General features: G+C 47.1%; 1 pseudogene; it reads right to left on the bottom strand.

Moving 5' to 3' along the window:
- Window positions 1-2,974: 2,974 nt before the first annotated feature.
- Window positions 2,975-25,431, bottom strand: part of LOC119351922 — a 36,364-nt pseudogene continuing 13,907 nt past the window's right edge.

Below are 25,431 nucleotides of genomic sequence, written 5' to 3' on the forward strand. Positions count from 1 at the left end.
TCCGTCTCCTTGCCAGAGTCGTCCCTCTTGTGTGCTCGAGGCTTCTGAGCGTCGATCAGGTAGTAGGAGTCGTTGCCCAACACTTTGTTGATGATGAAGGTGTCTTCCCAAGGCGCTGATAGCTTGTGCTGGCCAGCTGTTCGCTGGATCAGCCGGAGCACAAGATCTCCTTCTTGGAAAGATCTCGGCTTGACCTTCCGGCTGTAGTATCAGCGCAGGCTTTGCTGGTAGATGCTGGACCGGCTGAGTGCCAACAACCGGCCCTCTTCCAGCAGATCGACGCCGTCTTGACAAGCTTCTTCCGCCTCCTCCTCGGTGTACATGGTGACTCAAGGGGAGTCGAATTATATGTCCGTTGGGATGACAGCTTCGGCACCGTAGACGAGGAAGAAATGTGTGAAGCCGGTTAACTTGTTCGGAGTCGTGCGCAGACTCCAAAGGACGGCCAGCAGCTCGTCGAGCCAGCAGCCGACCGACCGTTCCAAAGGCTCGACCAGTCGGGGCTTGATGCCGGACAAAATAAGGCCGTTTGCTCGCTCCACCTGGCCGTTTGACTGCGGATGAGCAACGGATGCTAGGTCCCGTCAAATGCCCTGCGTCGCGCAGAAACGGGCCAAGGCAACTTTGGCGAAGTTCGTGCCATTGTCGGTGATGATGCTATGTGGTATGCCGTACTGGACGGTGATGTCGGAGATGAAGGTCACAGCAGTCGGACCATTCAACTTCTTGATTGGTTTTGCTTCTATCCACTTGGTGAACTTGTCCACCGCGACAAGTAGGTGAGTCAAGCCACCTCTTGCCGTCTTGAATGGTCCCACCATATCCAGGCCCCAGACGGCAAAGGGCCAGGCTATGGGAATAGTCTTGAGTGCATAAGCCGGCTGGTGAGGCTTTGAATGAAACTTCTGGCACCCTTTGCATTTCTGGACCAAGCTCTTCGTGTCTTCCAAGGCGGTTGGCCATAAAAAACCATGGCGGAAAGCCTTGGCGACAAGTGCTCTTGAGCCGCATGGTGGCCACATTCGCCTTGATGGATGTCTTTGAGGATTGCTTGGCCTTGCTCTGGCTCGACGCAGCGCTGGTAGACACTGGTGACACTGCGCCTCACAAGCTCTCTATTGACTATGGTGTATGTTGCTGCCCGGTGTTGCACTTGCCTGGCCGAGATCTCATCAGTCGACAACTCTTTGTTTACCAGGAAGTTGAGGATGGGCTGGGCCCATGAAGGTGTTGTGATTTCTTCGACTGTCAGGACTTCAATTTGGAAGGGGGCGGTTGGACCGGGAGGCGGCGGGTTGGAGTCGGCTGCCGCTTGCTCGGTCGATGAAGTCTCCGGGCCGACTGCCGTAGTCCCCGGGCCGGGCTCTGAAGTCCCTGGGCTGACCGCTGCAGTCCCCGAGTCGGGCTCTGAAGTCCCTGGGCCGGGTGCGACTGCCACGGCCCCCGGGCCGCCTGCCAGAATTCCCGTGCCGACTGCTGGAGCTCTTGAGTCGGTTCCGACTACTTCAGAGGAGCCGACACGAAGATAGAATTTGACTCTGGCGATGGCTTGACAGACGTTTTGAGGAGGCTTTGTAGGGTGACACCGGTCAGTATTGCTTGACAGGTGGAGCCGATTCGCACCAAGGCGTCTGCTTGCTCATTGTTGTTTCTTGGTACATGGAGAAACTCGCACCCATCAAAATATTCACTGAGTTATTGTACGAGGAAACGATAGCTCGCCATGTTTGCATCCTTGGTGTCCCATTCGCCTGATGACTGCTGGACCACCAAGTCCGAGTCACCATAGTACATGATCCGGCGAATGCCGAGTTCTTTGGCAAGCAGGAGCCCGTGAATGAGTGCCTCATATTCGGCACGTTGTTGGAAGTGGCAAAATGGATTTCCAGCACATATCTGAGCTTGTTGCCTTTGGGAGAGGTGAGGACGATGCCGGCTCCCAAACCGGTGCGCATCTTGGAACCATCAAAGTGCATCCGCCAATGGGTGGAGTCTGGCGCCGGTGGTAGGTACTGGGTCTCGGCCCAGTCGGCGAGGAAGTCGGCTAGTGCCTGTGACTTGACAACGGTGCGCGGCTGGTAGTAGATGGTGTAGGGGGCTAAATCTATGGCCCATTTAGCCACCCGGCCAGAGGCATCTCAGCTTCCAATGATCTCGGCGAGCGGAGCAGTACAGATAATAGTGATTGGGTGCTCTTGAAAGTACGGCTTCAACTTTTGGCCGCAAAGTGCACGCCATAGCACATCTTCTGATAATGGGGTAGTTTCGCTTGGAGGCTGACAACACTTCACTTAGGTAATACACCGGTCTCTGGACTGGTAGCGCCTTTCCTTCCTCCTTGCGTTCTACCACTATGACTGTGCTGACCAGTCGGTTGGTGGCGGCGATGTAGAGGAGCATGGGCTCATTAGGAGTCGGAGCCACCAGGACAGGCGGAGTAGTCAATATCTTCTTGAGCTAGAGAAAAGCTTCATCCGCCTTGTCATTCCATTCAAAAAAAGTGGTCTTCTTCATGAGATGGTACAGGGGAAGAGCCTTCTCTCCCAGCCGACTGATGAAACGGCTGATGGACGCCAAACAGCCGGTGAACTTCTGCACATCCAGCAGTCGGGTGGGTACTCCCATCCTCTCAATGGCTTTGATCTTCATAGGGTTGCATTCTATGCCGCGCTCTGAGACCAGGAATCCAAGAAGCTGGCCGGCTGGTACTACAAAGACGCATTTCTCTGGGTTAAGCTTGATTTGAAACTGGCGTAGGTTCTCAAAGGTCTCTTTGAGGTCTTCTAGCAGTGTTCCACGCTTCTCCGTCTTCACCACGACATCATCCACGTAAACATGGGCGTTTCTGCCGAGTTGTTTGAGGAGGCACTTCTGCATGCAACGTTGAAACGTGGCGCCGGAATTCCTCAAGCCGAACATCATGGTTAAGTAGAAGAAGGCTCCAAGTGGCGTGATGAAGGCAGTCTTCAGTCGGTCAGCTGGGTCCAGCTTGATCTGGTGATACCATGAGTATGCATCCAAGAAACTCAACAGCTCGCATCCGGCTGTGGAGTCTATCACTTGGTCAATTCTTGGCAAAGCAAACGGGTCTTTGGGGCAGGCTTTGTTGAGGCTTGTGTAATCAACACACATGCGCCACTGCTTGCTTTTCTTCAGCACAAGGACTGGGTTGGCCAGCCGCTCTGGAAAGAACACTTCCATGATGAAGCCGGCTGCCAACAGCCGGGTTATATCTTCTCGGACGACTCTTCTCTTCGCCTCTAACAGGTGGCGCAAGGGCTGCCTGACTGGCTTGGTATCAGACCGGACATGTAACTTGTGCTCGGCGAAATCTATCGGAACACCCAGCATGTCTTTAGGTGACCATGCAAAGATGTCCCAATTCTCACGGAGGAAATCAGCGAGCTCGCCTTCCTATTTGCTGTCGAGGCTTGCACCTATGATAGCGTACTTCTCTGGGTGCTCCATATCCAAGGGTATCTTCTTTGTCTCCTTGGCCGGCTTGAACGAGCCCTCGGCTTCCGACTCCTTGCGGTGGGGTGGCATGTCCGGCTGCTTGCCTGCCATTACCACAACTCGTTCAAGGAGCCGCTTCTCGGCCGCGATCACGAGGGACTCGGCCAGCCGGCTGCTCTCAGCTGCACAAGCGGATGACTTCTTGTAGTCCCCAGCTATGGTCTGAATTCCCTTAGAACTCGACATCTTCATTTTGCGGTAAGCGTAGTGGGGGACTGCCATGAACTTGGCCAGTGCAGGTCGGCCAATTAGCACCTGGTACAGGCTCTCGAGGTCCACCACCTCGAACCTGACTGGCTCTCGTCGGAAGTGATCCTTGTCTCCAAAGAGGACGTCTATCTGGATCTTGCCGATTGGTGAGCAGGAAAGGCCAGGAACTATGCCATGCAATACAGTCCGACTGAGCTGAAGTTGTCTTTGTCTGATTCCTAACTTCTCCATGGTATCTTTGTACAGAATGTTGATCTTGCTGCCGCCATCTATCAAAACTCGGGAAAACCGAGCAGCTCACCTATCTATGGCAAAGGTGGCATCTAGAACCAGGGCGTAGGAACCGGGATTGGGCATCACCTCCGGGTGGTCGGCTCTGCTCCAGTTTATGGGCTTCTCAGACCAATGCATGAACTCGAGGGTCTCCGATGCTACTGCATTCACTTATTGTCGTCGTTGCCGTCTGCTGTGCCTATCGTCGGCCACGTTGGTGAACACTACATAAGCTCCATGCTCTTTAGGGTATTCGTCTTGTATGGCTCCGACTAGTCGAACGACCGGCTGCTGAGGGGGAGGGGGCGGCTGCCTAGCAGGCGGAGGACGCAAAAGGCCGTCTCCCTTGGCGATCATGGGGAGCCAATGGCATTTCCGAGTGGTATGGCTGGACGGCTTCGCACCACTGTGGAATTTATAGGGTGCGTCAAGAGTCTGCTCATATGAGAAAGCCGACAGCCAATTGGGCTTGCCGCCCTTCTATCACTTGGAGGGAGGCTGCCCCTCTGCCTGCTGGTCTTTGACTGTCGCCACCTGTCGGCTTGTGGAAGCTGGCTGTATGGCCTTGCGCTTGTTGTCGCTTGGTTGCTGGCGCCGACTGGTGTCGCCAGCCAGGGTTCGATGAGCTTGAGGGGCTACTTTGCCAGACGCATCAACTTGGATTTCTGCCTTCATGGAGGAGTCATTCGTGGCATATTTATCTGCTATGATCTGCAGCTCGTCGAGGGTCGCCAGCTCATCGCAGAGGAGTCGATGCTTGAGGAGGGTGCCCTCTCGGCACCCAACGGTGAAGTACTCGATAGCCTGCACCTCGTGCACGCCTTTGCAAGAGTTGCAAAGCTCGGCCCAGCGCGTGAGGTAGTCGCTAGTCGACTCGTTGGGGCCTTGCACACACAAGGAGAGCTGGCGAGGTTTGGGCGGCCGCTTGTACGTGCTGGTGAAGTTGCGGATGAAGGCTTCAGTGAAGTCGACCCAGCTGTGGATGCTGCCGGGCTTTAGACTATTCAGCCATGTCCGGGCTGTGCCCTGGAACATGAGCGGAACGTACTTCACGGCAACGTGCTTGTTGCCATTTGCTGTGCTGACGGCTGTGGAGTAGTCAACCAGCCATTCCTCCGGCTTCACGGAGCCGGTTTATTTGGGCGTGTCTCTTGGGGGCGTGAACCCTTTGGGGAAAGGTTCGTCTCGAATGCGGGGGCCGAAACAGGGCGGACCCAATTCATCTTCCTCTTCTAGCGCCAGGGACCGGTGGAGAATGGTCGATCTGGTGGCAGGTATCATTCTCTCTGACTCCCTCTCGGTGGCCAAGGCGGTCGCCGAGTGTCGGGTGATCAACAGGCGGCGGGGAGATGCGCCTTTCCCTGTGAGGGGAGGAGGCGGACAGTCATCCCGTCATTCCACTCCTCTTGGGCGGCCGTCTTGGTCGCGCTCAATGGTGATGCGAGTCCGGCTGCGGCTGGCAGCCGGCTCCTTGTCTCTTCTTCCGCGGACATCACCAACCGGCGTTCGAGATGATGCGCCTTGTTCTCGGCAGGGAGGCGGATCGTCGTTTTGCCAGTGGGGCGCCTCAGTGCGGCAACCGGCCTCGTGCTGCTCAGCAGCCGCATCGAGGAGCCGCTGGACGCGCTCCGCCATCTGGCGACATTCTTCACCCTCGAACTTGTCTAGCTCTTCTGCTGCCGCCTGGGCAGCTCAGATATTTTCTGTGGGCGTGGCGTAGATGGGGCGATCTGCCCCGAGTAGGTTGGCGATGGCCACGCCGCGCTGCTGGACTGCGCCAAGGCGGCTGGGCCCAGCGGGAGCCGGCGTGCCGCCCATAGCGCGGTCCATCTCGCGCTTGTAGGCTTCCGACAAGCGTCTCATGCTAGCCAGCTTCTTGGCGCCCTCGACGAGCTGGAGGCGGCGTGCTTCCAGCATCTCGGCGTCGGCGTCTTTTGGGATGGGCACCGTCAAGTCTTGTAGTGCCGCGTTGAGCGGATCGTGAGCACCTTCGCCAGAGTGCTCACTGTGGTCGATGACAAGAACCTCCGTGATGGCGCTTTCGCTGCTCTCCGCGTGAGGAGGCGGCTCATCGTAGACCACCACGTTGGTGGGGAACACGTCAAGCGACACAGTGTCGGAGTCGACAAGCATCGGGTCTGTGGAGCCAACGGATTCCAAATCCGCAGCGGGCTCGCTGGCCACGTGGAGCTGATCGAGGAGGCTAATGAGGCGGCTCTCAGGGCCATCATTGCCCGCATCAGACGCCGGCTCGTCGGAGAGGCGAACCTCGCCAACAAGGTCGGCGAGGCAGCTCGCCGCGCAGGCGAGCTCCGCGCCATGCAGTGCGTCGGCACAGACTCCGTCTGGCGTGCTAGACTAGCTACACTCACCAGGGAGGAAAAGGGTTCCCGTCCAGAATAGGTCTCCAGACGATGGTGCACCTGGCCCCAAGGTGGGCGCCAAATGTCGGGGGTTGGGTGCGAGATATGCCGATGGATGGCTTTTCATGGTGGGAGCGAGTAGAACGTCGCCGGTGCTTGGAAGCGGGATGAAGCGTAGACACGTACGCCGGCGAACTTTACCCAGGTTCGGGGCTCTCCTAGGAGATAACACCCCTAGTCCTGCTCTACGGGGTCTCCGCATGATCACTAAGGCGCAAGTGAGTACAATGGTGCTCCTTGAGCTGTATGCTAGAGGTGGGAGAAGGCAAGGCTCGCTCTCTCTCCTCCTCTAGATATGAATCTAGTCCTAACAGGGTGGGAACCCTTTGCATGGGTGCCCTGGGGGGTTTATATAGGCCTACCCCCTAGGGGTATAATGGTAATCCGGCCGGGCCTAGGGCCTGGCTGTCAGTCTCTCTGGTCGCTGGCTTCTCCGCCGACTACTCGGGCCCACCGCCTGGTGGGTCCTGCCGGCTACGGATTACTATAGTCGTGTTGCTAATGACGCGTGCTTGGTTGGGGAGGCGTGGCTACAGTCCTGTCGCCTGGTGGGAGGTCACTGTAGCCACTCTGCATCTTATCTGGTTAATGGTGCGTGGGCCCCGGAGGAAGGACCGGGCCGACTGCTGGGAGCTGGCCTCCCTCGGGTCCGACTGGTGTGGCTCCCGCTGTCTTCCGGGCTCTCGTTGACCGGTAGGGCCCGCCATCCTTGGGTCGTACCGACAGGCAGTCGTGGGAGTAGGGCTTTGCCTGTCAGGAGTGACGTCAAGGGCGAAGTGGCAACAGTTCCGCACCAAGCGGAGATCTCCGTAGGTACGAGGCACTGTGGCCACGCCCGGCCCCGGATTCGGGGGGATGGGATGCACTGTTGCCTCATCCTGTCCTGTCTTCTTTAATGGGGGTGCAGACTTTGAGGGCACCGTGGGCCGACTGCTGGGAGCCGGCCTCTCTAGAGGCCGCCTACCAGGGGTCAGCCTGTCTTGGAGTCTCCTTCCTGAGCCGGCCTACCAGTGGCCGGCCTGTCTTGGAGCCGCCTCCTAGAAGGCGGCGCTTAATCTTGACGTCTTGAGGGGCGTAGCCGGCCCGATGTCTTGAAAGATTCCAGGACTCGGGTTAGGCTACCCGTGGCCCATTACTCCGACAGGCTCGCTCCATTGTTCCGGAGGACGGAGTCTTAGTCATCTTTCCCATGAGGCATGGTTCGCAAGCATCAAGTGATTCCAAAAGTCCATCTGCATGGAGTTTCTTCATGCGCTTTACACCAATATGACCTAAACGGTAGTGCCACAAGTATGTTGCACTATCATTACTAACTTTGCATCTTTTGGCATCAATATTATGAATATGTGTATCACTACAATCGAGATTCAATAAACCATTTATATTAAGTGTATGACCATAGAAGGTTTTATTCATGTAAACAGAACAACAATTATTATTTGACTTAAATGAATAACTGTATTGCAATAAACATGATCCAATCATATTCGTGCTCAACGCAAACATCAAATAACATTTATTTTAGGTTCAACACTAATCCCGAAGGTAAAAGGAGTGTGCGATGGTGATCTTTATCAACCTTGGAATCATTTCCAACACACATCGTCACCTTGCCCTTAACTAGTCTCTGTTCATTTTGCAACTCCTGTTTTGAGTTACTAATCTTAGCAACTGAACCGGTATCAAATACCCTAGGGTTACTATGAACACTAGTAAAGTACACATCAATAACATGTATATCAAATATACTTTTGTTCACTTTGCCATCCTTCTTATCCGCCAAGTATTTGGGGTAGTTCCGCTTCCAATGACCATTCCCTTTGCAGTAGAAGCACTTAGTTTCAGGCTTAGGTCTAGCTTTGGGCTTCTTCACGGGAGTGGCAACTTGCTTGCCATTCTTCTTTAAGTTCCCTTTCTTTCCCTTGCCCTTTTACTTGAAACTAGTGGTCTTGTCAACCATCAACACTTGATGCTTTTTCTTGACTTCTACCTTCGCCAATGTCAGCATTGCGAAGAGCTTGGGAATCATTTCGGTTATCCCTTGCATATTATAGTTCATCGCGAAGTTCAAGTAACTTGGTGATAGTGACTAGAGAACTCTGTCAATCACTATCTTATCTGGAAGATTAACTCCCACTTGATTCAAGTGATTGTAGTACTCCAACTTTCTGAGCACATGCTCACTAGCTGATGTATTCTCCTCCATCTTGTAGGCTAAGTACTTGTAAGAGGTCTCATACCTCTCGACTCGGGCATGAGTCTGAAATACCAATTTCAGCTCTTGGAACATCTTATATGCTCTGTGGCGTTCAAAACATCTTTGAAGTCCCGGTTCTAAGCCGTAAAGCATGGAGCACTAAACTATCAAGTAGTCATCATACCGAGCTTGCCAAACATTCATAACGTTTGCATCTGCTCCTACAATAGGTCCATCACCTAACGGTGCATCAAGGACATAATTCTTCTGTGCATCAATGAGGATAATCCTCAGATCACGGAGCTAGCTAGTCCGCATCATTGCTACTAACATATTTCAACATAGTTTTCTCTAGGAACATATCATAAATAAAACGAGGAAGCTATACATGAGCAATTGATCTACAACATAGATATGCAAATACTATCAGGACTAAGTTCATGATAAATTAAAGTTCAATTAATAAAATTACTTAAGAATTCCCACTTAGATAGACATCTCTCTAATCATCTAAGTGATCACGTGATCCATATCAACTAAACCATGTCCGATCATCATGTGAGATGGAGTAGTTTTCAATGGTGAACATCACTATGTTGATCATATCTACTATATGATTCACCCTCGACCTTTCGGTCTTAGTGTTCTGAGGCCATATCTACATATGCTAGGCTCGTCAAGTTTAACCCGAGTATTCCGCGTGTGCAAAACTGGCTTGCACCTGTTGTATGTGAACGTAGAACTTATCACACCCGATCATCATGCGGTGTCTCGGCACGACGGACTGTAGCAACAGTGCATACTCAGGGAGAACACTTATACCTTGAAATTTAGTGAGAGATCATCTTATAAAGCTACCGCCGAACTAAGCAAAATAAGATGCATAAAGGATAAACATCACATGCAACCAATATAAGTGATATGATATGGTCATCATCATCTTGTGCCTTTGATCTCCATCTCCAAAGCACCGTCATGATCACCATCGTCACCGGCTTGACACCTTGATCTCCATCGAAGCATCATTTTCGTCTCGCCAACTATTGCTTCTACGACTATCGCTACCACTTAGTGATAAAGTAAAGCAATTACATGGTGATTGCATTACATACAATAAAGCAACAACCATATGGCTCCTGCCAGTTGCCGATAACTCTGTTACAAAACATGATCATCTCATACAATAAAAAATTAGCATCATGTCTTGACCATATCACATCACAACATGCCCTTCAAAAACAAGTTAGACGTCCTCTACTTTGTTGTTGCAAGTTTTACATGGCTACTACGGGCTGAGCAAGAACCGTTCTTACCTACGCATCAAAAACCACAACGCGGTATAGTGATTGTTTTTTGATCTTCACAAAGAACCCTGTTCATTGAATCCGATTCAACTAAAATTGGAGAAACTGACACCCACCAACCACCTATGTATGAAGCACATCGGTAGAACTAGTCTCGCGTAAGCGTACACGTAATGTCGGTCTGAGCCGCTTCATCCAACAATACCGTTGAATCAAGAATCAACTAGTGATGGCAAGCAATATGTATATACCCACGCCCACAAGTCCTTTGTGTTCTACTCATGCATATAACATCTACGCATAGGCCTGGCTCGGATGCCACTGTTGGGGAACGCAGTAATTTCAAAAATTACCTACGCACATGCAAGACCCATCCAGGTGATGCATAGCAACGAGAGGGGAAGAGTGTTGTCCACGTACCCTCGTAGACCGTAAGCGGAAGTGTTATGACAACACGGTTGATGTAGTTGTACGTCTTCACGATCCAACCGATCCTAGCACTGAAGTATGGCACCTTCGCGATTTAAACACGTTCAACTCGGTGACGTCCCACGAACTCTAGATCCAGCTGAGTGTTGGGGGAGAGCTTCGTCAGCACGACGACGTGATGACGGTGATGATGAAGTTATCGACGCAGGGCTTCGCCTAAGCACTACATCGATATGACCGAGGTGGAAATCTATGGAGGGGGGCACCACACACGGCTAAACAATCAAATTGTGTGTCTATGGGGTGCCCCCTCCCCCGTATATAAAGTAGTGGAGGAGGGGGAGGGCCCGGCCCTTTATGGCGCACCCAAGGTAGTCCTACTCCCACCTGGAGTAGGATTCCCCCTTTCCTAGTTGGATTAGGAGAGGAAGGAAGGGGGAGAGAGGGGGAAAGGAAAGGGGGGACGCCCCCCACCCAATTCAGATTGGGCATGGGGGGTCGCCCCCTCCTAGGCCCCCTTCTCCTCTCTCCCGCTATGGCCCAATAAGGCCCATATACTTCCCGGGGGGTTCCCGTAACCTCCCGATACTCCGGTATATTCCCGAACTCACCCGGAACGATTCCGACGTCCAAATATAGGCTTCCAATATATCAATCTTTATGTCTCGATCATTTCGAGACTCCTCATCATGCCCGTGATCACATCCGAGACTCCGAACAACCTACGGTACATCAAAACACATAAACTCATAATACCGATCGTCACCGAATGTTAAGTGTGCAGACCCTACAGGTTCGAGAACTATGTAGACATGATCGAGACTCATCTCCGGTCAATAACTAATAGCGGAACCTAGATGCTCATATTGGTTCCTACATATTCTACGAAGATCTTTATCGGTCAAACCTCATAACAACATACGTTGTTCCCTCTACCATCGGTATGTTATTTGCCTGCGATTCGATCGTCGGTATCTCAATACCTAGTTCAATCTCGTTACAGGCAAGTCTCTTTACTCGTTCCGTAATGCAACATCCTGAAACTAACTCATTAGTTACATTGCTTGCAAGGCGTATAGTGATGTGCATTACCGAGAGGGCCCAGAGATACCTCTCTGATACACAGAGTGAAAAATCCTAATCTCGATCTATGCCAACTCAACTAACACCATCGGAGACACCTGTAGAGCATATTTATAATCACCCAGTTACGTTGTGACGTTTGATTGCACACTACGTGTTCCTCCGGTATTCGGGAGTTTCATAATCTCATAGTCATAGGAACATGTATAAGTCATGAAGAAAGCAATAGCAATAAACTAAATGATCATATTGCTAAGCTAACGGATGGGTCTAGTCCATCATATCATTCTCTAATGATGTGATCACATTCATCAAATGACAACACATGTCCATGGCTAGGAAACTTAACCATCTTTAATTAATGAGCTAGTCAAGTAGAGCCATACTGGGGACACACTATTTGTCTATGTATTCACACATGTACTAAGTTTCTTATTAATACAATTCTAGCATGAACAATAAACATTTATCATGATATAAGGAAATAAATGATTATTGCCTCTAGGGCATATTTCCTTCAGTGATGGCATCCCGCCGCGCCGCGTTCCTCGCTGCCCGCGACCGCACACATGGTAAGGAAACTATGGCATCTCGTCGCGGTGAGTTCATCGCCGCCGGCGGCCAAACAGTTACATGGGCGGACTTTGAGGCTGCCATGGCCGAATGGTTGGTGGATCTAGAGGCGGCCAAAGCCGCATAGAAGGAGCGGAAAAGGAAGAATGCAGCCAAGAAAAGAGAGTCCCGCCGCCGCAAGAAAAAATAGGCCGCACGCCATGGTGAGGAGAGCTTGGGGGAGATCGAAGCACCGTGGGCTACCGCCTACAAGGCGGGGAAGGAGAATGCCGGCGTCTAGCCAGCATGCCCCGATGGCAGCATGTGAGAAGTAGTTTAAGTTTGTAGTATTAGAGCAAATTACCAGTAGTACTTCAAGTTTGTAGTATTAACGTACAATGTCGGTAAGAGCATCCTTGGAGGGCTTTGAGTGTTGATTAACATGTGTGCCCATGTTTATTTTTTGCCTTAATCATTAGAAGATCACAAACCACACAGTTTCTATTTCGTACCTGTCTGCGTTTTTTTGCGTTAATGATCCATAAGTCAGTTACCTGTGCAATGTTTCCTAATAAACCAGGCATACCATTGACCGAAGAAAATCAACTACACATTATGTGATTCGTTTGTGTTGTGTGTTTCCCCTCGCCCAAGTTTCAAGTTTCAAAGTGAAATTTTCATTAGGCATGTGATTTCAGAATTTATTCCTCCAACCACACCCCCACCCTTAGTATTCCTAAAACCGCCGCCGCCGCAACCACAGCTTCAAGCACATCTATGTTTTGCTCGGATCCAGTCAGGTAACCCACCGATCTCTATCACGCCCTCAGCCTGATTGCTCAAATGGCGCCTGTGAAACATCCTCATGCCTCCAAATCCCACCGCCAGGAGCTGATGGCGGTCCATGGCGCGATGGCCGCTGTGCGTGTTGACCCAGAGGAACACCTCGCCTCCGCCACCGCCGCCGAGATGGTGCAGGCTCTGGCCCAGATGAAGTGCCCAAGCGACTACCCCCCATGACTTAACAGGTAAGGTCTGACTAGCTAAATCTTACCAATACCACTTGCAACGGCTATGATTTGTATGGTTGATGTATTAAGCATGTCCGTGCCTTATTTATTCCAATATTGTACACTATGTGATGTTCAAATATTACCGTGCCAGCTCAATTTCACCAATACCAGCAACAAACTTACAAGACATGACTTGGGATATCACTAGAGGATGCTGCCCATTTGCTATTTTTAGTGGATGCTAACCCTATTGTACTTAACATGCCTGTCCATGTACTTACGCAGGGTCATAACGGCCGATGTTGTTGTTTGCCGTCAAGGTTAGCTGCATCCCATGTCTTACATTATTTCACATCATTTGTGCAATTGCAGTTTAACTTCTACCATTTACTGGTTGCATGTAGGTACACATGTCAGTAGCACTGATCCACGCTTCAACCCGGAGGAACAACTCGCCTCCGCTGACTTTGGGCAGGCTCTGGCCAAGATGAAGTGCCCCAGCAACTACCTCCCAAGACTTACCAAGTATGTACTCACCAGTTAAATCTTACCAATACCAGTTGCAATTAATGGCTATGTTCCGTACGGTCGATGTATTGAACATGTTCTAGTAAACATGCCTAACACGTTTTAGCTATTTTCCCTGCCTTTTTATAGACAACTGGGCCATTATCTGCTCTGGCAGCACCTGCCATGTGATGTTTAACTCTGCCAATTACACTTTTATCAGTACCGGTTTCAATGGCCATTAAGCCTATTGCAATTAACAGTTGTATCCATTTTTAAAGAGTTGTATTTCAATGGCTACAAAACTTACAAAACATGAATTAGGATGAGGTTAAGCCTATTGCAATTAGCAGTTGTATCCTTTTTTAATCCGTCCCTTTGCTACTGTGCTACTCTTTAGCAATGAAGATATCACTACAGATGCTACCATTTTATTACCATTTGCTATTTTTGGTGGATGTTAACCATGTTGTAGTTAACATTGGCTTTCCATGTACTTACATAGGGCTACAATCGGCGATGATGTTGTTTGCCGTCAAGGTTAGCTGCATCCCATGTCTTATACACCATCTATTCCTAAATATAAGTATTTTTAGAGATTACAATATAGACTACATAAGGAGCAAAATGAGTGAATCTAGATTCTAATCTAAACTACATATATAATTCTATATACATCTGTATGTAGTTCATATTGAAATCTCAAAAAAATACTTGTACTTAGGAACATAGGTACTTGTATTTTACATCATTTGTGCAATCTCAGTTTAGCTTCTAACATTTACTGGTTGCTTGTAGGTACATATATGAGCGGTACTGATCCACGCTTCGATCCCTTTTGCGTATGTGGCAATGAGATATTCATGAACAACCGTCAAGTGAGGAAACTAAGAAAGATTGTTAGGCAAAAGAAACGGGTCATTGGGATTAAGATCTTTATTTACACTCTGTCCAAGACAACAATGAACTTTAGGATGGTAATAATGTGTTGTCTTTTCCCCTTGCCCACAACAAGTTACTCTACTAGACCACAATATCTGATATTTTTCTCTTTTTAGTGGTTTCCGAAGCTATTTACTGATGATTACCTTGCAAACTACATGACCGGAGTGGAGGCAACTAAGGTTCAAGTATATAATTCATGCTACCATGATAATGCTCTAGAAGTCTTCCTAGAGGCGGTGAAGGATGGGCGGGTGATCGTCACAAGGGGTTGGACAAAAGTGATTTGTGCCTATGGCATGCAGGAAGGCACATTATGGGCATTCCGCTTCTTCAACACCGTCGGTAGTCAAAATGATTTACACTTGTCTCTTCAACTTTACTACCTTTAAATATTATGTTTCATCATAGTTAATTGTTGCCTAATCCTATAATTACCGAACATGTTGTACTGGCAATTTTATTTTTGGATTCATTGTTGAACCATTGTGCTGAGAATTTGAATTGCACATTTCATATTTCAAAATTTCCAATTTGAATAATAAATTATAGGCAAAAATAAAAATATACAGGAGCTAATAAAATAATGTGCACACGGTTAGAAAGAAAATAGCGTGTGCGATGTAAAAAGAGAACAGACGGTCATGGAACTTTGCAAACGGTTTTGACAGTAAAAGCGCTTGTGATGGATAGCCCAATGCCACACAGTGTTCTACATCAAATCATGTGTGATGTAGTTCATAAAAGAAAACAATTAACCAAGGCAGAGCGTGTGTGATAGTTACACCTTTCACACACGAGCGTATACATAAAACTGTGCAGGATGTACATACGAACGGAAACATTTTCCCTGGATTGACTGTGTGGGATGTACATAAGAACATAAACGTATTCCTTGGATTGACTGTGTGTGATATACATACAGAAGGAAATTTTTTCTGGGATTCACCATGTGGGATGTACATACGGACGGAAATGATTGGGTTTCGATGCCTCGCCCGATCGCACGCGAGTCCCAGGAGGGCCTATCCCCGACGGTTTCTGGGTCGTGTGGGAAGGACCCCCCTATCGCCCACACTCACTTGGCGACGGTTCCAAATGCCGTCGCGGAAAGGGGTTAAAAACCGTTTGTATAGCACCGACGCGTACCAATGACATTAGTGTAGAATATATCCAATGCCAATAAAAAAGTTTAGCTCTGCATTGTTATTGTAAGTACCTACTATGCTTTATCAGCGTACGTATATTGACAACTAGTTGTTCATGTACCATCACTCTGTAGTTTATTTTCCTTTGCCCTCCATTTTCTACACATCTGATGGTACTGAAGAAGTTTAGCTCTGCATTGCTCTTGGTTGTACCTTTTGCCTGTATCGCTGTACTTACATTTATAGCGACTTTGTTATGTAGCATCACTCTTCATCTTATCTTAAATATTCTCGATTTTTTCTTATATTACCACATCTATATTTACTCTTAACAAAATTTAGAATAAAGGCAATGCTTATGAAGAAGGTTCAGTGGTAAACTTCTGGAATTGCCCCCCATCAGCATGGACAAGGGCTTTACAGAGCCGGTCTTCACCACTAATGTAAGTTTTTCCTTCTCAAGCCTTAAAACTTTGTTGTGCATATTTGGTTAGGCATGACTGCAACAGCTGTTTATTTTTGGTGTTTGCATCAAATTGCATGTTTAAACTTTATTATGTACTTCATAAACAAAAGTTTATCCTTCTCGATTAAAGTTTTCAGTTGTACAACCAAGTTCTTTCTTCATACCATGTAAATTAAACTATACAGAGCAATTGATCTTCTTTTGCACTGCATGTATGCTTCTGTTCCTGATCCGTAATCCAGTGGTGTGCTGAACCTACCCACTATAGCACAATGGCATATTCTGCAATGTCTTAACTATGAGCAATGTCATATCATTCTACTATTATTTAAATCGTCTCTTTATTTGCCAATCTGAAATGGGATAAATTGACAACACACTAACCATTGATACTTATGAGTTCTTGATCTATAATCCAATGGTGTCATGAAGCTGCCAACTCCTTCACAATGTCATTTCCTGCCATATCTTAACCTGAAGATTACCATATTGTGTTAATGCTATTTTAAACTGTGTCACTTTATTCGTCAATAAGAAATGTGATGAATTGTCAGCACTGATACTTATATGTGCAAAACCTGTCATTCGTCTGCTTGTTTCTCTTTCAGAGTGAGGAGGATATAAGCATCAAACAAGCACCGTCTCATCAGCTTGGTCAGCAGCTTGCGCTGCAGCTCCCGAGCAGGGCTAACCTTTCTTGAACTCTATTGAAGTGCTGTCAGTTTTGTATATTATTTTGTCAGCGTGTTTATTTGCACTGGTGGCGATCTTTGATGCCCAGTGTATGTAATCAGCTGTCTGCTTGTGCTTTATTATCATAGTGGCGAACTTTGATGCCCAGTGGATGTAATATGCCGTAATTTCTTTATTGTATAGTCTAGGTTTTTTCTTATTCACGATGCTGCAGTTATTTTACTATATATATACATCATGTCTTCGCTCCATGAAAAGTAAACCGGCCAAACCGTAAAATTACGGTACATAATTGGGCCGTCATGCAAATCACTATGTATGGGATGCATCATGGGCCCAGCCATCTTGGTCCGTTAACAGGCCTAAATGTAAACTAGCCCACTAGTAGTTTTGGGCCTTTAATAGGCCGAGTAAAGTGCAGGCCCTATTTTCGCAAGAAAATTCAATGGGCTTTTAGTAGGCTGAAAAGTAAGTTGGGCCTGAAACGTGTCAAACAGCTCACGGACCGACAACGGGCCGAAATAGACCCCGGCCCATGATTGTGCCAATCACATCACGGGCCATTAACATGCCAAAATTGTCTCGGTCCTTGTTTGGCCCAATCAAATTATCAGCTGTGAGCAGGCCGGATGCAAAGCGGGCCATAGTTAGGACCAACTATATGACGGGCTTTTAACGGGCCGAAATAAATATAGGGCTGGAATGTTAAACGGGCTTTAACAGGCCGAAACTAATATCAGGCCATATTAGTAAATGGGCCTTTAGCAAACATAAATCCTAACTGGGCCTTAAGTGGGCCCAAAAGCACAACATCCAGTTGATGGGTCGAATATGATATGGGCCATAATTTAGGCTAAAGTCTCTTAAAGGGCCGGATGTGATATGGGTCATAATATGGCCCAGAACGTGGTAGGCTATTAACGGGCCAGATCTCATATGGGCCCTTATTAGGCCCAGAACATGGCAAGTTGTTAATGGACCGGATCGAAGATGGGCTGGCATTTGGCCCAAAACATGGCAGGCTGTTAACGGGCCAACCCACTAGTGTCTTCAAAATCTTGTGGGCCTTTAGATGGGCCGGGCTATTATGGTCTGCAAAATCTTGTGGGCCTTTAGCTGGGCTGACCCATTATGGTCTGCAAAATCTTGTGGGCCTTTAGTTGGCTGGGCCCATTTAATCTGTATGGGCCACTTTTGGGCCAGTCCACATGTCAACATATCATAGGCCCATCTCGCCCATTGGATGAGTGACACCTGTGCCAATGCGGAGTTGACACATGGTTCCGTCGGCCAATGAGAATTTTACACGTGGAAAATAGCCATTGGTCGTGGCTATTAGCTTGCTATCGGATCCAAAACAGGACCTGATAGCTTAACGGCGACCCATTACGGTGGATGCCACGTGTCGGTTACCCTTGATGGAAGCACTTCCATGACGCGCCATTTATCATCATGGAACACTTCTACGACAGCACGGGTGTGACTATCTTGATTCAGTCATAAAATCGTCATGGATGTACATGCATGACAGACAACATGACCTACTGTGACAAACGCGTATCATCACAGAAGTGTATTTTTTGTAGTGCCCCCCCATGGCTCTCCTAACCCTAATCTCTGCTCTATAAATACCAATGTTCCCCTTATGTCAGAGGGAACACCAAAAATACTTTTCCGCCGTCGTAAGCTTCTGTTCTCGTGACATCCCATCTTGGGGCCTTTTCCGGCACTCCGCCGGAGGGGGATTCGATCACAAAGGGTCTCTACATCAACCTTGCTGCCCTTCTGATGATGTGTGAGTAGTTTACCACAAACCTATGGGTCCATAGCTAGTAGCTAGATGGTTTCTTCTCTCTCTTTGATCTTCAATACAATGGTCTCCTCGATGTTCTTGGAGATCTATTCGATGTAATCTTCTTTTGCGGTGCGTTTGTTGAGATCCGATGAATTGTGGATTTATGATCAGATTATCTATGAATGTTATTTGACTCGTCTTTGAACTCTTTTATGCATGATTAAGATAGATTTTTATTTCTCTCTGATCTATCAATTTGGTTTGGCCAACAAGATTGGTTTTTCTTGCAATGGGAGAGGTGCTTGGTGATGGGTTCAATCTTGCGGTGTCCTCATCCGGTGACAGTAGGGGTAGCGAGCCACATATTTGTATTGTTGCCATTAAGGATAAAAATATGTTTTTACCATATTTATTGGATCTATCCCTCTACATCATGTCATCTTGCTTAAGGCGTTACTCCATTCTTGTTAACTTAATACACTAGATGCATGCTGGATAGCGGTCGATGTGTGGAGTAATAGTAGTGGATGCAGGCAGGAGTCGGTCTACTTGTCACGGACGTGATGCTCAACAGTAATTTGTTCACCCATCGTATGTGTTCTTTCAAGAGAGAAGCCTCTAGTCAAAACTATGGCCTCGGGTCTATTTCTCATCATATATTTTCATATCTATAAAATCAAAACCTAAAAATACCTTGTTGGAATTTATTTATATTTACTTTATTTTGCCTTTTACTTATATTTTATATATATCTCTATCAGATCTCACTCTTGCTAGTGACCGTGAAGGGATTGTCAACCCCTTTTTCACGTTGTGTGCAAATATTTGTTAGTTTGTGCAGGTGCATCTATTGGGTACTTGCTTGTACCTCCTACTGGATTGATGCCTTGGTTTTTAACTGAGGGAAATACTTATCTCTACTTTGCTGCATCACCCATTCCTCTTTAAGGGTAAAATCAATCCAAGCTCAAGAAGTAGCACCTAGCTTGCTCAGACTACTTGGAATATGTATGCACATCATGTTATCTTGAGCCGACGGACAGAGAAAACAACCAAATATCTCTTGGAGTAGTTAGCATCACATGTTTTGGGTCGACTAGTCAAACCCATTTCTGCAGCAACAGGTTGTTAAGCTCGTACAAGGAGTACTAGAGAGGCGATCTCCATGGGACACGGGTGGTGTCTGCTTCGTCGACATTATTGGACTTCTCATTGAGCTGCTAGTACCATGGGATCCGGATGGTTCACATCATCGGCTTGAGGACAAGCCGCATTTTAAGGGGGCGAGAATGCCATGCCCCAGAGGTCTTGCCCTTTACTCTTCGTGGAACTTCTCTGGAAAATGGGCCATGGATCCTGGGCTGGGCCTAGTGGCAAGAATCTGGAGTAATGCTATATAAAGAGGCACGCATCGCAGAAGGCAGGGGAATGATTGAAACATCTTTAAGCCTCTCACCTCTTGCTCTTGTTCCTCACCTCCGTGCTATCTGTATCTCACCCCTTGTTGTCGATTCTCACCTCACATCTCTTCTCTTGTATCCAAAATTGGTACTGATCTGACTGCACACCCCATGTATGTGATTGGGTCGTGACACTGACCTGATGGTACATGAAGCGCAAGGAGTGGCTTTGTCTGCACTACACACGTGGGCTCAGTCCAAGGCGCGACCATGGGACTGTGTGCTCATGGTGTCCAGACCGTAGTCCCACTGATGCGTGGGCGAAGCGGCAATGATACATCTCTAATGTATCTATAATTTTTGCTTGTTCCATGCTGTTATATTATCATTCTTGGATGTTTTACAATCCTTTTATAGAAACTTTATATCATTTTTGGTACTAAGCTATTGACATAGTGCCCAGTGCCAGTTGCTGTTTTTTTCTTGTTTTTTACTTCGCAGAATATCAGTACCAAACGGAGTCCAAACACAACTGAACTTTTTGGAGAATTTTTATGGACTAGAAGGAACAACATGGTCCAAAGAAATACCAGAGGGGTGCCCCAAGGGGGGCACAACCCACCTGGGCGCGCTTGGGGGCCCAGGCATACCCTGGTGGGTTGTGCCCACCTCGGTGGCCTCCCACACCGCCTCTTCGCCCTATAAATACCCAAATATTCTAGAAACCCTGGGTAAGACGTCGAAACACAATTCCAGCCGCCGCAAGTTCCAGAACCACGAGATCCAATCTAGACACCATTGTCGGTGTCAAAACCGGTGGATCTCGGGTAGGGGGTCCCGAACTGTGCGTCTAAAGTCGATGCTAACAGGAGACGAGGGACACGGTGTTTACCCAGGTTTGGGCCCTCTCTATGGAGGTAATACCCTACCTCATGCTTGATTGATATTGATTAATATGAGTATTAGAAGAGTTGATCTACCTCGAGATCGTAGTGGCTAAACCCTAGAGGTCTAGCTTGTATGGCTATGATAATGAGTCTCCTATCCGGACTAAGTCCTCCGGTTTATATAGACACCGGGAGGATCTAGGGTTACACAAGGTCGGTTACAAAGAAGGGAATCTACATATCCAGTCACCAAGCTTGCCTTCCACGCCAAGGAGAGTTCCATCCGGACACGGGTGCAGTCGTCGGTCTTTGTATCTTCACAGCCCATCAGTCCGACCCATGGCTAACAGGCCCGACGCCCGAGGACCCCCTGGTCCAGGACTCCCTCAGTAGCCCTAGAACCAGGCTTCAATGACGAGGTGTTCGGCGTGCAGACTGTCTTCGGCATTGCAAGGCAGGTTCCTCCTCCAACGTCTTCCAAGTAATGTGTTCGGCTTTCAATTCAATGCCGCACCCCTCGGCTTCTGTGCATTTATGACTTCATCCTCCACGGGTCGGGCGAATGTGGGTGGTCAGGGTATTTTTTTCAAATAACACCCTAGCCCTGCAAGAAAGAATGTCTATTTAAAGGGATTGGATCTCAGATCCTATCGGCATCACGCGGAGAAAATCCTCAGATACCGCCAGGCGAAACCATTCCAATATGGCCAACATTCCCAGCTCCTCTTCCTGTTCCAACCTAGAGAGAGACGAGTCGAAGAGGTGCTCCTTGCCCCACAACCAATTGGTGAAGTTGCAAACGCAGGGATTTCTCCCTCCTGCAGATCTGGTCCCTGTTCGAGCAGGACTGGCTTCCTTCAATGGCAAAACCCAGGCGGAGGATTTCCCCAATCCGTCTGCGGGAGAATGAGTGTGATTTGTTCCCTATATGCTGAGGGGCGAGGGATTTCTCATTCACCCATTCCTTCGAGGGCTTCTGGAGTACTACGGCCTCCAGCTGCATAATTTTACCCCGGTCTCCGTCCTGCACATCGCGGGTTATGTCGCTTTATGCGAACTATGCCTGGGTTGCGAGGCTGATAATACCCAAGTGCAGGGAATCATCATAGAAATTTGCAAAGGTGGAAGTGATAAGTATGGAGTGTCGAACCCACAAGGAGCTAAAGGTAAGATCAATATTCTCTCAAGCCCTATCTGCCACTGATACGACTCTACGTACACCGAACGTTTGCTTCCAACTAGAAACGAGAAATAAAACTACGTTGTGGGTATGAAGTGGATAACTTTGTATGATATCAGAGAGCTAAAATATGAAAGTAGGTGCTGTTATCATAAAGTTAGAATATATTACTAAATATTATAAATAGCGAGTGTGGAAAAATGGTGGATCGGTGTGCATAATTGTCCTAGGCAATTGTTAACAAGACCGATAGTCGTCATTGCAATTTCATATGAGGGAGAGGCATAAGCTAACATACTTTCTCTTCTTGGATCATATGCACTTATGATTGGAACTCTAGCAAGCATCCGCAACTACTAAAGATCATTAAGGTAAAACCCAACCATAGCATTAAAGCATCAAGTCCTCTTTATTCCCGTACGCAATAGCGCCCTTACTCAGGTTTGTGTTTCAGTCACTCACCAACCCACTATAAGTGAATCATGAATATATTGCAACACCCTACATCGGGAATCCCTCACGCTTGCGCAACACGAAGGGAACCATAGGACAACACCAAAATAAAACATACAACTCGTACCAATCTAGATCATCAATCAGCCCAAAGACAAAGGGTATCAACTCAAAACATCATAGGATGGCAACACATCATTGGATCATAATATGTGGCATAAAGCACCATGTTCAAGTAGGGATTACAGTGGGGTGCGGGAGAGTGGACCATGTAAAAGAGATGAGGGTGATGATGATGGTGATGTTGATGAAGACGATCACCGCGTCGATGATTCCCCTCTCGATGGCACTTTGGTGCCACCAAGAGAGAGGAGGAGAGGTTCTTCCCCTTGTGCTTCCTCCTCCATGGCCTCCCCCCTGGATGGGGAGAGGTCCCCCCTCTGGTCCTTGGCCTTCATGGTGATGATGGCCCCTCCGGGATCCTCCACCATGCCCTCCGATGATGATGGCCCCCTCCGGCAGGGTGCCGGAGAGGGCCTAGATTGGTTTTCAGTGGCTATAGAGGTTTCTAGCGGCAGAACTCCTGATCTAGGTTAATTTCTGGAGGTTTCTGTATTTATAGGAATTTTTGGCGTTGGTCTCACGTCAAGGAGGTGCACGAGTCGTCCACGAGGCAGGCCCACACGCCTAGGGGGGTGGGCGCGACCCCCTCCCTCGTGAACGGCCCGGGACTCTTATGGCCCAACTCTTTTACTCCGGGGTCTTCTTTTGGTCCATAAAAAATCGTCAAAAATTGGCACGTCAATTGGACTCTGTTTGGTATTCCTTTTCTGTAAAACTCAAAAACAAGGAAAAACATAAACATGCACTGGGCTCTAGGTTAATAGGTTAGTCGCAAAAACCATATAAAATAGCATATAAATGCATATAAAACATCCAAGGTTGATAATATAATAGCATGAATACTTCATAAATTATAGATATGTTGGAGACGTATCAGCATCCCCAAGCTTAATTCCTGCTCGTCCTCGAGTAGGTAAATGATAAAAGAAATAATTTATGAAGTGTGAATGCTAGCAAGTGCATAACTTTCATCAATGGTAGTTCCAATCACTTCTTTAGCATCATTATGTATCATAACAGTAGCTCATTTTCATAAAACTTTTCATGATCAAGTAACAAGCTATTCACATGTTAAAGTACAGATCATAAACTTTCTTGAAACTAACAAACTATATTCTCAGTCATCAAACAATTGCAATTCATCTTATTTTCAGGAAGGGTCTATGTCAGAGTTTTGATTCAGCAAACTCCACATACTCAACTATCATTTAATCTTTCACAATTGATAACACTCACATGATATTTATGGGTTCAAAGTTTTAATCGGACACAGAGAAAGATAGGGGCTTATAGGTTCGCCTCCCAACTTTTACCTCAAGGGTAATGTCAACAATAATAGTTCATGATAACTTACATCCAATTATATATATATATATATATATATCAGAATCTTTCCAACACAATGTGCTTGCTAAAGGATAAAATGTAAAAAGGAAAGGTGAAGATCACCATGACTCTTGCATAAGGTAGAAGATAAAATTAAAAGATAGGCCCTTCGCAGAGGGAAGCAGAGGTTTTCATGCGCTTTTATGGTTGGATGCACAAAATCTTAATGAAAAACAATGTCACTTTATATTGCCACATGTGATATGGACATTTATTATGCAGTCCGTCGCTTTTATTTCTTCCACATCACAAGATCGTATAAATCTTATTTTCTCCACATTAATAGATCATACATATTTAGAGGGCAATTTTTCTTGCATGCACCGATGACAACTTACTTGAAGGATCTTACTCAATCCATAGGTAGGTATGGTGGACTCTCATGGCAAAACTGGTTTAAGGAATGTTTGGAAGCACAAGTAGTTTCTCTACTTGGTGCAAAGAATTTGGCTATCATGAGGGGGAAAAGCAGCTTAACATGTTGGATGATCCAAGACAATATACTTTATTTTGGATATAAGAAAACATAACCCATTACGTTGTCTTCCTTGTCCGACATCAACCTTTTAGCATGTCATATTTTAATGAGTGCTCGCAATTGCAAAAGATGTCCAAGATAGTATATTTATATGTGAAATCTCTCTTCCTTCAATACTCTTTCATGAATTGTTCAAGTGACCAATTCTATGCTTGCTAACTTTCAATAACTTTACTACCTATACTTATTCTGTGTGAAGTCATTACTCCCCATGGTATAAACGTATGAAACATATATAAATTCAGATTTATGATATTCAATTATTCAACCATTTACTCATAGGATATACGTGAAGCACGTGAGTAAATGACAAACTACTCCAAAAGATATAAGTGAAGGACACCGAGTAGTCAAGTAATTAACTAGCCATGGGAGGATTCTTTTTCATTTAAGATTTCAGATCCAATGATTTTATTCAAACAACAATTAAAATTGAAAATACGCTCCAAGCAAAACACATATCATGTGGAATAAAAATATAGCTCCGAGTAAGGCATACCGATAGTTTTTGAAGACAAAAGAGGGGATGCCTTCCAGGGCATCCCCAAGCTTAGGCGCTTGAGTCTTCTTTGAATATTACCTTGAGGTGCCTTGGGCATCCCCAAGCTTAGGGTCTTTCCACTCCTTATTCTCCTCATATCGATATCTCACCCAAAGCTTGAAAACTTCAATCACACAAAACGTAACAGAACTTCGTGAGATAGGTTAGTATGATAAAGAGTAAACCATTCACTTTGGTACTGTCAAAGACAAGGCTCATAATTGTTTTCACACAATGCCTACTGTACCATATAATTTCTACAATTTATATTGAGAAATGTAAGTCATAGAAACTAGAAAACAAGCAAACTATGCAATGAAAACAGAATCTGTGCGGGAGAGAAGCCACACCTTTATAAAATGTTTACATACT

The sequence above is a fragment of the Triticum dicoccoides genome, chromosome 1A, assembly GCF_002162155.2.
Source record: "Triticum dicoccoides isolate Atlit2015 ecotype Zavitan chromosome 1A, WEW_v2.0, whole genome shotgun sequence".
Lineage (NCBI taxonomy): Eukaryota > Viridiplantae > Streptophyta > Magnoliopsida > Poales > Poaceae > Triticum > Triticum dicoccoides.